The following is a 15,631-nucleotide window of genomic DNA, read 5'->3' as shown; positions in this document are numbered from 1 at the left end:
TTACCCCATTTCATAGGTGAGAACCCACTCAAGGTGAGTAACTATTCAAGGTCACACACCCAGTAACTGGAGGAGCTGAGACTTGAGGCCCAGACATACTCTTAATGACACTACTGCCTCTCCTCTCACACATTACTTTTCTGGCCTTCATGCTTAAATTTAATCTAAGACTTTCCCACCTCAAATTCCAAAACTGGTTGGTAGTTTTGTCCTTTGCTCATTGCTGAAAAAATGACCTCAGCCATCATAGGACTTGCACATTTGTTCATAGACCTCCACAGTTCAAAGTGCCCAGCTGGGGAGAGGGGGACATTAGGGTCCTGGGGCTGAGAAAAGATGGTGAATGGAAGAGCCTAACAGGAGACCAGGCATTTTGAATGTTTTAACATGTAATCCTCACAGTACCCCATGTGGATTTCCATTTTGGAGTTGAAGAGCCTGGGATTATAACACATGTCTAAGAGCCCTGGTACATAGCCTGTAGACCCAGTAGGTGAAACCACATCTGTCTAGCACCGAAGCTTGCCTCCCTGGAAGCAGAAACCATTCCATCTTGTGCCATTTCCTTATCACCTCAGAGGGCTCTCTGCTCTGCACCTTTGCGAAGTCCACTGCCGGTAGGGATGGAGTTCTGTGCCATACAGAAAGACAAGTTGGAATTGTGTCCACCAGATTGTGATCAGTCCTGCCCTTTACCTTGTCAACATTTTTCCTAGTCAGCTGTAGTGCTGGTTTTTCACAAGACAGATGGATATTCTGATTGCTCTAACTCAGGGTTTCTCAACCTCAGCATATTGATATGTGGGCAGGATACTTCTTTGTTGTTGGGGGATGGCCATTGCATTGTAGGAAGTTTAGCAACATCTCTGGTCTCTAGGCCACCAGACAGCAGTATCCTCCACTAGCTATCAGTAACCTCCCCCTCTGTCACCAGTTGTGACAAGCAAAAATGTCTGCAGACCTTACCAAATGCTGCCTGGGATCATCCCTGGTTGAAAACCACTACTTCAGAGTAGTAGTTGCATCCAAGGGAGCTATAGGGTACCCTTAACCTTTCCACCAAAAACCCAACAAACCTCACTCCCCCACCTTGCCCTCCTCCCAGTGAAAGCCAAGGAGAGAGGACCCAGTGACACCTGTGGGTGGGGTTGGACTTTTCTGGTTTGGGGGAGGGAACGCAGCACAGATTGCTGGCCCTGTGCTTACTTGATGCCCCCACGAGACGTGAAAAATGTAGAGCTTTCAATGTGCAGATGGCTCGCGCTGCTTAATTACCAGCTGAAAGCATGCTAACATTTTCCTCCCTCTCCCTGCCTGCAACAGCCAGCCAGGAGCAGTGGAGGCATTAACAACGGGGAGCGGTTGCCCTTTCCCGCATCCTTATCACACACTAATTATTTTATTCTAAAGAGACAAAGTAGAGAGAATGTAACATATGATTCTGACGACAAACACTTTAAAGAAAAAAAAAAAAACTCTGCTTTTCCTAGTGACTAGAGCATTGGAGCTGGTTGCTAAGCAACTGGGAAACTGCAGACTCCTGTACTGGCCATGCTGGTTTCGGAAATGAGCCATAAAAGGAATTCCCCAGTGAGAAGGGATCCCATACCATTGCCTGGTTGCCATGGACACCATACATAAGTGATGGATCCTGGGTTACAGGCCCTGCTGAAGGAAAAAATGTTGCCCCTGCTTAAGGCTTGAACGGTATGAGAAAAGTATGGAAGCCGCCTTCCCCTACGTTACCCATGTAGGCATGTCTGATCCCCTGCTCCTTCCCCACGTGTTCCTCTGAAAGAGAGGTCTGAATCTAAGTGGCTGAGACATTCCATCCAATTTCAGGCCTGCTTTTATTTAATACGTTCCAGTCTTCGCTCGAGCTGGAAGGGAGTCTGCAATCTGGAAAACAAATTTTTAAGCAAGAAAAGATGCCTCGGGTGGCAGACAGGCTGTCTGTCTGTCTATCATCCACCCGTTTGGGGGCCACACAGCGCCAAGATCAGGCACAAGGGCAACGCTCTATGTTCACACTTTCTATTGGAATTTTGCAAAACAAGAGAGATTAACGGGAAAAGACAATAGCCGTGACTCCAAAATGAAATTGGCATGTCATGCAGAGTGCAGCATACAAGAGGTCACTGCAATTCTGTCAGAAATTAGAAACAGACTTCAGATAATAGGAGTGAAAAATGTGAGGCAAATATAAAGATGTGGATCTTAATATACAAAGATGTGCAGGTTTAACCGGGGCTTCTTCCTAAGCTGAACAGTAGAACAGATAGACCTCGTAAACATCATTGACCACTACCTCCTGGATGAGGGACTTGGGGCACTGGACTCTAACCCCTTCTCATAGACCCAGAGAATAGCAGTGGTTTGCTCAAGGTCACAGAAGAGAAACATTGCTGAAGGGTGATCTGTGAAGCAGAACTCTGCATTTTTAATAGTGCTGCCTAACAAGTTACTCTAAAATTTTGCTTCTTAAAAACAGCAAATGTTTATTATCTTACAGTTTCCTTGGGTTGGAATCCAGAGCATCTCAGCTGGATGCCTCAGAGTCCGGGGATCCTTCACAGACTACAAGAAGAGGGTAGAGGGGGTGCAGTCATCTTGAGGCTCAAAGTGGATAGACTACTCATCTGGTTGTTGGCAGAGTCTTCTCATCGGCTGGAGACTTGTGGTCATCTCATCGGCTGGTACGTGGGCCTCTCCATGAGAGCAGTTTACAGTGTGGCTGCCAGCTTCGTCCAAGCCAAAGAACACCTAAGACACCTATGATGGAAGGAGCGGTCTTTTGGGAGGGGGAGGGTCAGAAAGATAGGGGACAGAAGATCCAAAACAGGCTCTTCACTGACAGGCTCACAGTAACAAACCCAGACACTCAACCGACTGAGCCACCCAGTTAACCTAAGCTCAGAAGTGCTATCCCATCATTCCCATCCTGTTCATTAGAATCCAGTTACTAGGTCCAGCACCTACTGAAAGGGAGAGGATTCCATGACAGCACAGATGCCAGGAAGTGGGGACCATTGGTGGCCATCTTAGAGGCTACCACAATAATCAGGTATGCTTCCTGGACTCACACTGTGAGTGGGAGAGACCAGGGGTGGAGAGTGGTCTCCCAGTTAGCCATGGAACATGGGACAGGGCAGAGCAAAGGTGTCTAGAAGGGGCAGTGAGAGGGGAAGCTAGAGGGAGTAGAGAATGACGAGACATCAGCAGCGGAGAAGGGAAAGACAACCTGGTGGTACGGGGACAAGCAAGTGAGGGGAGAGAGGAGCTAAAATGAAGGACGTGAATTATAAAAGCAGGATGGAGAGTGAATTGAAGAGTCAAAAGGAATAAAGACCAGAGAGAGGGAAGCAGAAAGAGAGGGAAAGAGAGCTGGGAAGCCAAGGGCTTCAGCAGACATGCAAGAGAGCAGGGGGAGAAAGTGGGGGTGGGAAGACTATACAGAAGAGAGGGGGAAGTATTAGGGGACCCTGGCAGAGGTAGCAGTGGGGGCACATAGTGTTGATGGTAATATTTGAGTGCTAAGACTTTGACATGTGTTACCTTACTTAGGCGTCATGCCAGCCAACCCTGTAGATGCTGTTATTTACAGCGTTTCAAAAATGGGGAAATTTAAGACGAAGTACCTGTCCAAGGCTATATAGTTGGGAAGTGGCTGCAGGTGCATAGTGGCTGGGCACCTTCTTGCCAGGCAGCGGACCTCAGACTTAGTCATCTTGGCCGAGGGACGCTGAGGATTGGGATGTTTACTCCCTTACCTTACACGGACGTCCTCTCCTCTGTCTTCTGCCATGACCCTGAAGTCCCGTGTCCCCAGCACAGATTGGGAAGGCTGGATTCCTTGCCAGTAACAGTAGCCCCTTCAAACATGAGGTACAAAGTGAGCACCTCAGTTTATGATGTAGACTCACATACTAAAACTGTTCTGCTACAGCGTGCCAGAGTGGCTCAGCTGGTTAAGCGTGTAACTCTTGATTTCACGGTTCATGAGTTCAAGCCTCATATCAGGCTCTATGCTGACGGTGTGGAGCCTGCTTGGGATTTTCTGTCGTCTTCTCTCTCTGCCTCTCCCCATCTCGTACATGTTTGTTCTCTCTAAAATAAACATAAACATTTGAGGGGCCCCTGGGTGGCTCAGTCAGTTAAGTGTCTGACTTCGGCTCAGGTCATGATCTCACAGTTCGTGGGTTCGGGCCCCGTGTCGGGCTCTGTGCTGACAGCTCAGAGCCTGGAGCCTGCTTCTGATTCTGTGTCTCCCTCTCTCTCTGACCCTCCCCTGCTCACCCGGCCTGTCTCTTTCTCAGAAATAAATCGTTAAGAAAATAAACATTTGAAAAACTGTTCTGCTACACTGTATAGTTATTTCTCTACACCTGCATTACTAAGAGCCATGAAGACACCATGTCTCATTCTTTGCACTTTGAGCTGTCTTGAGCATTCAAGAAAATGTGTGGGACCATTTACTTCTGAATCCACTGAGAAAATTTTGCCTTAATAGCCTCACAGCAAAGAGGGACAATACTGCCTCTTCCTCTTAGGCCCAGCTCTTCGCTAGCTGTTTGACTCTGGGCAAATTACTTAAGGATACTGCATTCCCATCTAATTATTAGTAAAACAGGTTGGCTAAATGTGGCTAAATGATCTTTCAAGTCCTTCTAAGCTCTGAAACCTCACAAATTACATATTAGGGACTAGAATTAGAAGTCCAAGTGGAAATGGTCAATGGATCTGATGCAGGCTTGGTATCGAAATGTTCCAGATTCCATTTTGCCAAGATGCCAATCCATTGATATGCTCCTCAAGGGAGGTTCAGGTCCACTTGTTTGTGGCATGTATGTGTAATACAGACTCCACGAGCTCAATTCTCATTGCCAAGGTCTCTCCCTGATGCTGTGTGAGGAACTTAGACTCCTCAACTCTTAAGAGACTGGGGCACCTGCCACAGTGACATTAGGGATAAAGAGAGCAATAGGACTTGAAGTGCCAGGGTCACCAAGACCATGTCCTAGGAATTAGGTGGATTATTCACACTTTTCAGTTGTGTTTGGAGCTGGTCCCTAAATAAAGGAAAGTGTCCCATACCTCCTTTTGGACCCTGCCTGTCTGGGCAAGTTATAGTTTGCCTCCACACCAGGGTCCCCAAGGTACCAGGGACAGGACAGCACTTTTGAAAAGCATCTAAGTGGTAAGCATATGCTAATCCTGGAAATCCACTGATGGTGGGTCAAAGATCATCTTGAGAGTAAAGGGTGTATTTATTTGCTTCTGTATCTTCCATCTACTGAAAATGATGAGAGAATTTTGAAGCGGTTTGATATTAATCTATTGGTTGTGGCCATTGGTTACATTTCCTAGTATTTCTGCATAACAAAGGTATTTTGAAGGGATTGCTTCATATTTGCCTAATAATGAGTCTCTAAAAACAAGTTCTACACTCAACATGGGGCTTGAACTCACGAGACCAAGATCCAGAGTCCCATGCTCCACTGACTGAGCCATCCAGGCACCTTGAAAACCTTTTTTGATTTGCAGAACATTTACCTAGAAGACACTAGTAAGGAGAAGTTGTTTTAGTGACTCTCTGGAGCAATGGAGGGCCCTACCTCGTCACATGTGCTCTGAGAAGCTAAGTGTAGCAGATGTGTTGGTGTCCTGCCCACAGCCATTTACATTTCAGCCATTTACATAGGACTCAGCTTCTAACTGCCAGCACCTACTATCCAAGATCTTTCTTGGATTCTGGTAGCCCTTGCCATGTAGCAGGTAGAAGGGCTGGGAAATTAACACCCCCTTCCCTGAATGCAGCTTTCAAACAATGACACTGGGAGCCAGTGTGTGAACACCCCCAGGCTCCCTCACCCCCAGGTGGTATAAACCTGATGTGAGCTTTCTACCCCGAGGTTCTCAGCAGGACTGAGCACCACTTGCCCACCATAGTGCCTCCCATGTCCTATCTTGAATTGACTTCCTTCCCTTTATTACTTCCCAGCCCCTGCTGGTGTTTCCTGGCATTACCTCCATAATAAACCATTTGCACGTGAAACCTTATCTCCAGAACTGCTGCTAGGGGAGCCCCAACTTCCTCTAAGCCCATAAGAAGGAACAGAGAAAAATGACTGTTCAAAGGAAGGATTTCTGGGGGTGCCTGGGTGGCTCAGTCAGTTAAGCATCTGACTTCAGCTCAGGTCATGATTTCGCGTTCGTGGGTTTGAGCCCCACATCAGGCTCTGTGCTGACAGCTCAGAGCATGGAGCCTGTTTCAGATTCTGTGTCTCAGGCTCTCTCTGCCCTTCCCCCATTTGTGCTTTGTCTCTCAAAAATGAATGTTAAAAAAAAGGGGGGGATTTCTGGAAGTGTATACTCCCATGGTGCATTTAAGAGCTTATTTACAGCTCATTACCTACCTTTCCATATATGCTATGGTAAGAAGTGCTGCAAACCAGTCAGAAATGGACATATGAAGCATCTCTGAAACGGTCCTGGAGGTTCCTAGGAAGATTGACTTGATTACATTGACAAAATTGTTTACTCACAACTTTCCTCTGGAGAAATGCAGTATGCCTGTAGTGATAGTCAAGTGCAACACCCTTGAGACTTATGTCCGTGGAATCATTCAGAAAAACATGCTGACTGGGGACAAGGGTCTTTCCAGAAGACACAGTGCTGGAGCTCAGCGGCCTTGCACCAGAGATCATCTGGTTTGCCTCCAGCAGCATCTGGTCCTGAGGCTGCCCCAGTGCAGAGGAATGGGGGAGGGGAGAGCAGAGACACCCTAACCTGAAGGGCAACTGAATAAGAAGCAGCGTACAGCATGTGGGCTCAATTTTCCTCAAAAAGCTCATAATATAACTTGTCAAGAACGGCACTATGAACCCAAATTATAAGATAATTGTGTTCAGTCCCAAATTTAACACAATAAAGATTATTTGCACTCCTGCCCTAGCAACCATCTCATAGGGGGGAGAAAAATACCATACAAAAACAAAATGTAAACTCACAAAGTAGTAATAAAACCAGCACACAACTATTCATTTCAAGTCTATTTTGAAAGCCTTTGATAATACCAGTAATTCCCTATAAAGCTTCCATTCTCTTGCAACAGTTCCTTCTGGAGACAGAAAAAGGTTTTGCTGTTCTACAGCCATCCTTTTCAGAGATAAAGTTCACTTTATTTCCCAATTTTAAGTGTTTGTCATTCTTAAAACAACAACAACAACAACAACAAAAAACACGGAAATCCCTGACCACCTACGTGTAGCACATTAGACAGGGCTTAGTGCCAATATCAACACGAATCCCCCTTGTTTTGCACGGCAAGATGCATTTGGCCATCTCACAAGGTCCTTAAATGTAGCCCAAGAGCCTTGTCCACAAGATCCTAAAGCACTTCAATAAAAAGAAAATTCAACCACCTACCCATTTCCAAATATTCTGACGCTTCAGAGCATACAGGCTGAGTGGCATCTCTTTTATGTCCTGGGTGACACCATAGAAGCTGAGCAATTCCTCAGGGTGTGACTGTCAGGTCTACCTGCAGTGGAGGGAGGAAGGAAGGGGAAGAGGTCTGAGGTGCTCTGGGGTCCAAGGACAGAAATCTACTTAGACAAGCTCACGTGAGAGGGCGATGGCTGTAAGATCTCATGGGCGCCAAGGAAATCTGAGCGATCAGGCCTCAGGAAGAGTGGGAACAAGCAGCAGTTGCTGCCAGAGAGTGAGATGGTGAACAAAGGGCAGGTAGATGCCCCTAGAAGGGAGTGGGCACACAGGCAGTTAGTCTCTTTAAGGTAGGAAGGCAAAAAGGGAAAGAAGGTGGGGGGCCAAAGAGAAAAAGACTGCATAAACTGAGCAGTGAAGAAACATGGTCAACAAATGCTACAGCCAGCAGTCAGCAGCTCACTGGTGCTGAAGAGGTGCTATCCCTAATGAAGCAGCAGCCTGCAGACACCGAACTTCCCACGTTGGTAGTTTCGACTTACATGGAACTGGTCATTCTAATTTACATTCTGATTTTATGAGCTATTTTTAAAGAGTTGAAATTGTACTTTAAAAAAATTTTTAATGTTTTTTATTTTTGAAAGAGAGACAGAGTATGAGCGGGGGATGGAGCAGAGAGAGAGAGGGAGACACAGAATCGGAAGCAGGCTCCAGGCTCCGAGTTGTCAGTACCAGGGCTTGAACTCGTGAACCATGAGATCATGACCTGAGCTGAAGTCAGAAGTTTAACTGACTGAGCCACCCAGGTGCCCCAAGTTAAAATTGTATTAATGGAAATGATGCACATGATCTGGACAAAGTCCATGTATTTTTTTGAAGTATTTATTTACTCTCTGCACTCAACGTGGGGCTCATGACCCATAGATCAAAAGTCACACCCTCTTCTGAGCCAGCCAAGCATGATCCCCCTCACCAGCATGTACTTTTTATACTTTAGTTAAAGCTTTAATAACTTGGCTTACATGTGTGATAGAAATAATTTGTACTCGTAGTTCAGGCTACTCTGATGTTTGTAACAACTGACTTCAGTTTGCTTCACTAAGTTTATTTCCGCACATATGATGGCTATTCTTTGTTCCAAAAAATATGCCCTAAACTTTAATAAACCAGCTTAAATTCTACTTCAATTTTTATCAGAAATGTTTCCTGGATATCTATGACGGGGTATTTTTGTGGGTTTTTTTTTTTTTTTTTTTAGAGAGAGAAAGAGTACAAATGAGCAGGGGGGAGGGGCAGAAGGAGAGGGGGAGGGGGAGTGATAGGGAGTGAGAGAGACACACACAACCCCAAGCAGGCCTCATGCACAGCACAGAGCCCCATGCAAAGCTCAATCCCACGACCCTTGGGGGTGGCGCCTGGGTGGTTTAGTCGGTTAAGTGTCCGACTTTTGCATAGGTCATGATCTCGGGGTTCGTGGGTTCAAGCCCCGCGTCGGGCTCTGTGCTGGCTGCCAGCTCAGAGCCTGGAGCCTGTTTCAGAGTCTGTGACTCCCTCTCTCTCTGACCCTCCCCTGCTCACGCTGTCTCTCTCTCTCTCTCCTAGAAATAAATAAAACATTAAAAAAAATTAAAATAAAATAAAATAAATCCCACGACCCTGGGACCATGATCTGAGCCAAAATCAAGAGTTGGCACCAACCAACTGGGCCACCCAGGCACCCCTGGATATCTATCATGTTAAAGGAACTGTGCTAAACGATAATATGGATACAGAGATGAGCAAAGCATAGCCCTGTCTTTAGGGATCTTATGTCTTATAATTTGAAAGTGGAGAGGGGGAGTGGAAGGAGAATTAGACACAATTAGATGTATATATCAGTAACTGTGAGGCAATAAAGATCATGGTCAGCTTCAGTGCAGGCTCTTTAAGCACCTCCAGCTCTGAGACTGGAGCCTTTGACCAGCCCTCAGTCTCTCATACGTCCCCCCCAGTCTCTATCTAAAACCTACCCCTCTTTTCATCCTACTTGTTCCATAAACAATCTTGCCAGATCTTCCATAGCGTGTGGCCTCTCGGGAAGCTCTACAGTGTTTGTTTATTCCAGTATGATGGGGGTTATCACTGGAGGCTAAGTGGGGCCTTTAAGATACCCTGAGTCAACTAGTGCAGTGCAGGGAGACCCTGAACACTGAAAATTTGCCTGAGCTGTGGAGTAGCTGGATTCCTTTTGCTACTCACTTACTGGGCTCTCATTTCTGGCTTCATTCGGGACTTCACATTTCTGATTTCTCTCATAAGGGTTCTTTATGCTCCGATCAGACTGGAGTATGTGCGTGCGTGCACACGCGCACACACCAGAGAAGAGAGCTCTGAAGGGTTTGCCAACCCTCATTCTCTCTTCTGCCTTCCTGTCCACAATTGCCTCTCAAAATCCAAGTGAGAGGCTGCTCCATCCTAGTCATGTTGACTCATTCACATGTCTCCACCAGCCTGTCCTTGCAGAGAGCCTGAGCACCGAGGACAAGTTTGGTGTCGTGACTGTGAAGACAACCGTAAGGCCAAACATGAAGTATCATCTTGGCCAGTCCGTCCCTGGATGTTGGGCCTTCATTCCCTCTGCCCTGAATCTAATGGTTTTAGGAATCCAATGCCCAGGATTTTCTAGACACGTCTGGCCTGCAGCCTAAGTGCCATGGCGGGTAGTAGTAAACTCTACTGCTTTGCAAGGCGGCCTTCAACACAGACCCTGGCCAAAAGCATCTGATTCTTATCAGAGGCTGAAGGACAGGTTTTACCAGAGTTCCTATGCCCAAACTTGAAAAGCAAGTTCATCTACCCCTTTACACACTCCGGCTTCCCTCCGATGCTTAAGAAAAAGTCAATTGCTCTACCTCCAATAAGGACTAGAGATCACCATGTGGCCTAATGACTACTGGCTGGTCACTAACGTGAGGCGGGCCAGTTGTACCAGTTTCCTGGGACTTGGGATGTTCACTGCTAAAACCAGGACAGTCCCAAGCAACCTGATACAGGTTGATCAATTTAACTATAACTGATCCTCTCAGACCAGCTTCCCAGGATCCATGGGCCCTACAGCTTAGCCAAATATGTGGGAGACACAGAGCGAGATCTGAAACAGATCTCAAACAGGCTGTAGCTGTCCTTTGCTTTATTCAGAACTTTTGCGGTGTTCGGAACCCAGCAAGACACGCTTTGTCCCCCTAGAGTTGGATGGGGAAGGAGCAAGGAGAACTACAGATTTTCACAATTACCACATACCTGGAGTACATTTCTAAGTCTTGTCGACATGAGGTGTTGATAGATATTTGTAGATTGAGAAATAGAAGACTGTTAGGAATGGGGCCGGGAACCTGAAACACACAAACCTTCCTTTCCTCCACCTCCACTCCTCCCTGCAAGGTCACAAGAGAGTCTAGACTCACTGAGGGCTTTGGCCCCAAACCCTATTGTCAAACTCCAGTGAACTGGCCTGGGTCACTGAAAAGGCTCCCTCTGGCTGAATCAGAACCAAACCACAAAATCAAACCTTAGCTCAAACCACTTGCAATGGAAGGAAAAGCCATGCAGGAGAGTCACTGGTGAGCTGAGCCAAAGAGCAAGGCAGGGGTACAAAGCAAGAAAGCATTTGCACCAGTGGCCAAAGCCAGGCAGGTGTCCGGGCCAGGGCATTAGGTCTGTCAGTTAAGCCTGACACCACTCCCTCACCCCCAGCTCCCCCATAATTCCTCAACTCTCTGGAAGCACTGGCATCCAAAAAGAGGCAGCGGCTGAATCTCCAAGCCACGCTTCGTATTTTTTAGGAATCCTTACAGGTACAGTATCTAAACAGACTATGCATGTGCTCTGAACCTCTATTTTATTTTCTAAAAAATTTAATGTTTACTTATTTTTGAGAGAGAAAGAGAGAGAGGCAGTGTGAGCAAGAGAGGTTCAGAGAGAGGGGTAGACACAGAATCCAAAGCCAACTCCAGGCTCTGAGCTGTCAGAACAAAGCCTGACACAAGCTGTCAGATCATGACCTAAGCCAAAGTCAGACAATTAACCGACTGAGCCACCCAGGTGCCCCTGAACCTCTATTTTAAAAGCTCTGTCTCTAGGGTGCCTGGGTGGCTCAGTCGGTTGAGAGTCTGACTCTGGATTTTGGCTCTGGTCGTGATCCCAGGGTCAAAGGATTCAGTGTTGCATCAGGCTCTGTGCTAAGAGTCCCTCCCTCCGTCCCTCTCCCTCTCTCACTCTCTCTCCCTCCCCCTGCCCCTCTCTCCAGCTTGTACTCTGTCTCTAAAAATAATAAACAAACAGGGACGCCTGGGTGGCTCAGTTGGTTAAGCCTCCGACTTCGGCTCAGGTCATGATCTCATGGTTCGTGGATTCGAGCCCTTTGTCAGGCTCTATGCTGACAGCTAGCTCAGAGGCTGGAGCCTGTGTCGGATTCTGTATCTCCCTCTCTCTCTGACTCTCCCCTGCTCACGCTCTCTCTCATTCTCTCTCTCAGAAATAACTAAAACATTAAAAAATTTTTTAATAATAAATAAATAAAAACCCTATCTCTATGTCTGTGGCACATTTAAAATGTCATAATTTGACCAGTTCATTAAGCTTGCCTCCTTTGGGGAAGGTGAGTTCCCCCTGCCTTGGAAGCCACTACTGTGTGAGTATCCATAGGACTGGTGGTCAGGAGCCCCGGGCTTTAGTATCTTTGAAGATCTGTATGATTGGCTTGAGGTAAATCATTAAACTTCTCAGTTTCCTCACCTGTGAAGTTGACTTTTGGGATTAAGATTGCTTCCGGCTTTGCCATTCATCAGTCTGTCTCTGTTACATGCATGCATGCGTGCCCGTGCGTGCGCGCATGCACACACACGCTCATTCTGCTTTATTTCTGGATATTAACTCAAATGCCATGCTGAGTCACATTAGAGCCTGAAGCAACAGAGGAAAGAAAAATCATTAGTACTGGTCTTCTCTTTACTTAAAATGTTGGTATCTTGTTCATCATGGATTTTTTTTTTGGCAGTCATTTGGATTTTTTAAGTATTATTCTTGACTAATATTTTAATTAACATTTCAATTAATTAATATTTAATTTTTGGTGCCCCCTGAAAATATACACCCTGGGTAAATGCCCTGCTTTCCTCACCCTGGTTCCATTCCTTCTTTACATCTGGGTGAGCTGCCTGAGGAAAGAAGGGATGAAACGTGGTCCACTTTACAAATTTCCCTGGTGACAGCCACATGGTTATTGTATTATCAGTAAGCCACCCATACTTTCTAGTTGTTTCTGTTTCTGTTTGTTTTGTTTCCTTCAGCCTAAAAATTCTTTGAGTGTGGGGATCCTCTGGTCTTTTTGTTTATTTTGGTTTTTATCCCCCGCTTCACACACCAAATGCCAAGCACAGAGTTAAGCACGGAGTGATTCAGCAGGACCCACACTGAATCCAGATATCACAGCCACCTTTCTCTTGCCCTTTCACAACACAACTCTTTATTATTAAAAAATTTTCCTTTTTAGGGGCTCCTGGGTGGCTCAGTTGGTTAAGCGTCTGACCTCAGCTCAGGTCATGATCTTGTGGTCCATGAGTTGGAGCCCCATGTCAGGCTCTGCAGCCTGGAGCCTGCTTCTGATTCTGTGTCTCCTTCTCTCTCTCTGCCCCTCCCTGCTTATGCTCTGTCTCCGTTAAAAATGAATAAACGTTAAAGAATTTTAATTTTCTTTTTTAAGTTCAGACAATAAAAACACAAGCAGCTGGACAGCTGGAAAAAGTAGAACAGTTGTTTTAGCACACCATTACCAGATAATGAAAAAAGAGATTTGGGTTTTATTCTTTGCTTTTTCCTTTCAGAGTCAAGAGGACCAGAGGAAAGGCAGACTTATACAAACAGGTCTCATGGGACCAAGAAGATTCCAGAACCTCCTCGTTTTGAGGAGAGTCATCATTCTTTGACCTAAGAAACCCAAAGCTGTTGGTTACCCTTTGGCTTGCAATGGTGTCTGTAGGAAGCTATCTTCAAACCAAATGTACCCTGGGCTCGGGATATAGAGCAGAGGGCATAGTGTTCAAGTGTTATCTCTGCAAAGTCTGCCTTAGAGGACATTTTGAAGGGATTTTCTTTCTTTCAATTAGATGCATTAATAAAGACGAATCGCTATAAAAACATATTCGTGCTGAAGTCCTGAAAGCCTCTACCAAGTAAGCAAGTGATCATGGGTGTCTAGGAGCTGTAGTGAGGGAAGGTACCAGGCTGCATTCTCTTTTTTGGGACCCGCTGGCTCTGTGCCCTTGGAGCAAATCACTTTCCCTCTCCCTGCACCATTGTCTTTGTCTATAGAAGAGGGTCTGGACTAGAGGCTGCTACAGTGCCCTCTCCCTCTGATGTTATAAAGGGGGCACTCTTAAAGGACTGGGCAAAGTTTGTTAAACATTCTCTCCTGTCTCTGTCCTGGTGGCCTTTTTTCATAGTGTCAAATTCTTTTTTTTTTTTTTTCTTTTAGGAGAGGGGCAGAGAAAGAGAGGGAGAGAGAGACTCCCAAGCAAGTTCCAAGCTCAGCATGAAGCCGGACACTGGGCTCGATACCATAAATAACCGTGAGATCATGACCTGAACCAAAATCAAGAGTCTGAAGCTCAGCTGAATGAACCACTCAGGTGTCCCTAAAGTGTCAAATTCTTAATTAGTAGGTCTCAAAGATGAAGAATACAAAGCTTTACTGTACATTTGAGAGGAATGAAGATTGGCCTTTTTGTTTTTTTAAGTTTATTTTGAGCACAAGTGAGCGTACGGGCATGTGCATGAGCGGGGGAGGGGCAGTGAGAGGGAAAGGGAGAATTACAAGCAGGAATTGCTGTCAGCCTGCGGTCAGTCCTGAGGTGGGTCTGGAAGCCACGAACCACACAACCATGACCTGAGCCAAAATCAAGGGTCGGACGCTCAAAAGCCACCCAGGCATTCTGGTTTACCTTGTAGAGCGGAGAAATAGAGCTTGCTTAGGCATCCAACTGAAGCAAGTCACACCTCCACAAAAATGAAATGGAAGCATGAAAGATTGTGCAAAACAGGAACTCTCTGCAAGTAAGGAACAAGAACCCTGTATTTTTAAAAAGATTTTCATTCCACTTGCAACACCTTTGTGCTTCCTTTATGAATTTCTCCATCTCTTTGAGCTCTACAATGAGCTATTTTTAAGACTGTTTTTCTTTCATACAGTAATACTGTTCAGATAGGCAACTTAATTGTCATCAGACCTTTTCTTAGTCTTTCAAGACCTTTTGTTACGGTGAAATAATTTTAGGCACACCAAGCACAGATCCATTAAATACTTTCCTTATTTCACTAATGAACTGTTGTGGGTGGTAAAAATTAATTTCATTCCACCCATGATACTTACATATCTGTTCAATTTTTATAGTTGAGAAATGGAGGTTGCAAATAACTGCACTGAAATGAAAATCTCCTCTTCAAGTGTCTGTTGTTTCATTTATGCCAAGATATATCCAGAGAAAAATCTATAAAAATACTTCGTGAGATGAAAATGGCTCAACAGGTCCAATCTCAGGGTTGATGTTGCAAAAGTTTGTACAGACTGAACATGCTTAGGAATTGGAAGGCCCCTGTGTTGATGGATTGGAAGAAAATGCTCTGAGCAGATGTGTTTAAACTCATCTGGATTGATATGTGGGCTATTAGCACACTTGCTTAAACAGGAAAGCAATGAGACCAAGGGCCTGGATTGAATGACCATACGGCTCAGCCAGTGTTGCTTGATTCCATAGGTCAAGCCGTAGTCCTAGCATCTCTCTTCCATTTTACATTTCAGACACGTGTATGGAAGGTCACAAATGAGAAGGGTAGAGGATGTGGATGGACTCAGGCAAACCCTCACTCACAGCATGGAAAGGAATGCCAGACACAAGCTGAACCAAGGGCCAGGGAAGCCACTTTAACACATAGGGACAACACATTTTAACAATAACAGGTTGGACCCATTAGTTCTGATTGGAAGGTGTGACGAAGAAAAAAAAGAAATGATCCCCATCACAACGGTGACAATAATGATCCCATCGGCAAGTGGAGGGTTGAGGAGAGAGATGTGCCTTCAGAGGAAAAGTGCAAAAGCCAGAGTTCTCTTTAGGGAGATAGGGCAAGTATTTGAGTCCTGTACCCAAAG

The 15,631-nt window shown here is 45.7% G+C and overlaps 1 long non-coding RNA gene across 11 annotated transcripts in view; it reads right to left on the bottom strand.

The window, feature by feature from the left end:
- Positions 1-2,406: 2,406 nt before the first annotated feature.
- LOC144245050 (uncharacterized) overlaps positions 2,407-15,631 on the bottom strand; it is a 38,200-nt gene continuing 24,975 nt past the window's right edge. For 7 of the 11 annotated variants that reach the window (XR_013339150.1, XR_013339145.1, XR_013339147.1 and 4 more), the window contains 5 exons: positions 12,220-12,387; positions 7,429-7,543; positions 6,417-6,501; positions 3,771-3,872; positions 2,407-2,791 (listed from right to left, as the gene is read on the bottom strand). This is a non-coding gene — a long non-coding RNA (uncharacterized LOC144245050). Of the gene's footprint in view, positions 2,792-3,770; positions 3,873-6,416; positions 6,502-7,428; positions 7,544-12,219; positions 12,388-14,423; positions 14,530-15,631 lie in introns of all 11 variants that reach the window. The other 4 variants (XR_013339152.1, XR_013339148.1, XR_013339154.1 and 1 more) reach the window with 2 other exon arrangements.

Source organism: Crocuta crocuta, unplaced genomic scaffold, assembly GCF_008692635.1.
Source record: "Crocuta crocuta isolate KB4526 unplaced genomic scaffold, BGI_CrCroc_1.0 scaffold288, whole genome shotgun sequence".
Lineage (NCBI taxonomy): Eukaryota > Metazoa > Chordata > Mammalia > Carnivora > Hyaenidae > Crocuta > Crocuta crocuta.
Note: the sequence above shows the minus strand (reverse complement) of the source record. Positions and strands in the feature narration are given on the sequence as shown.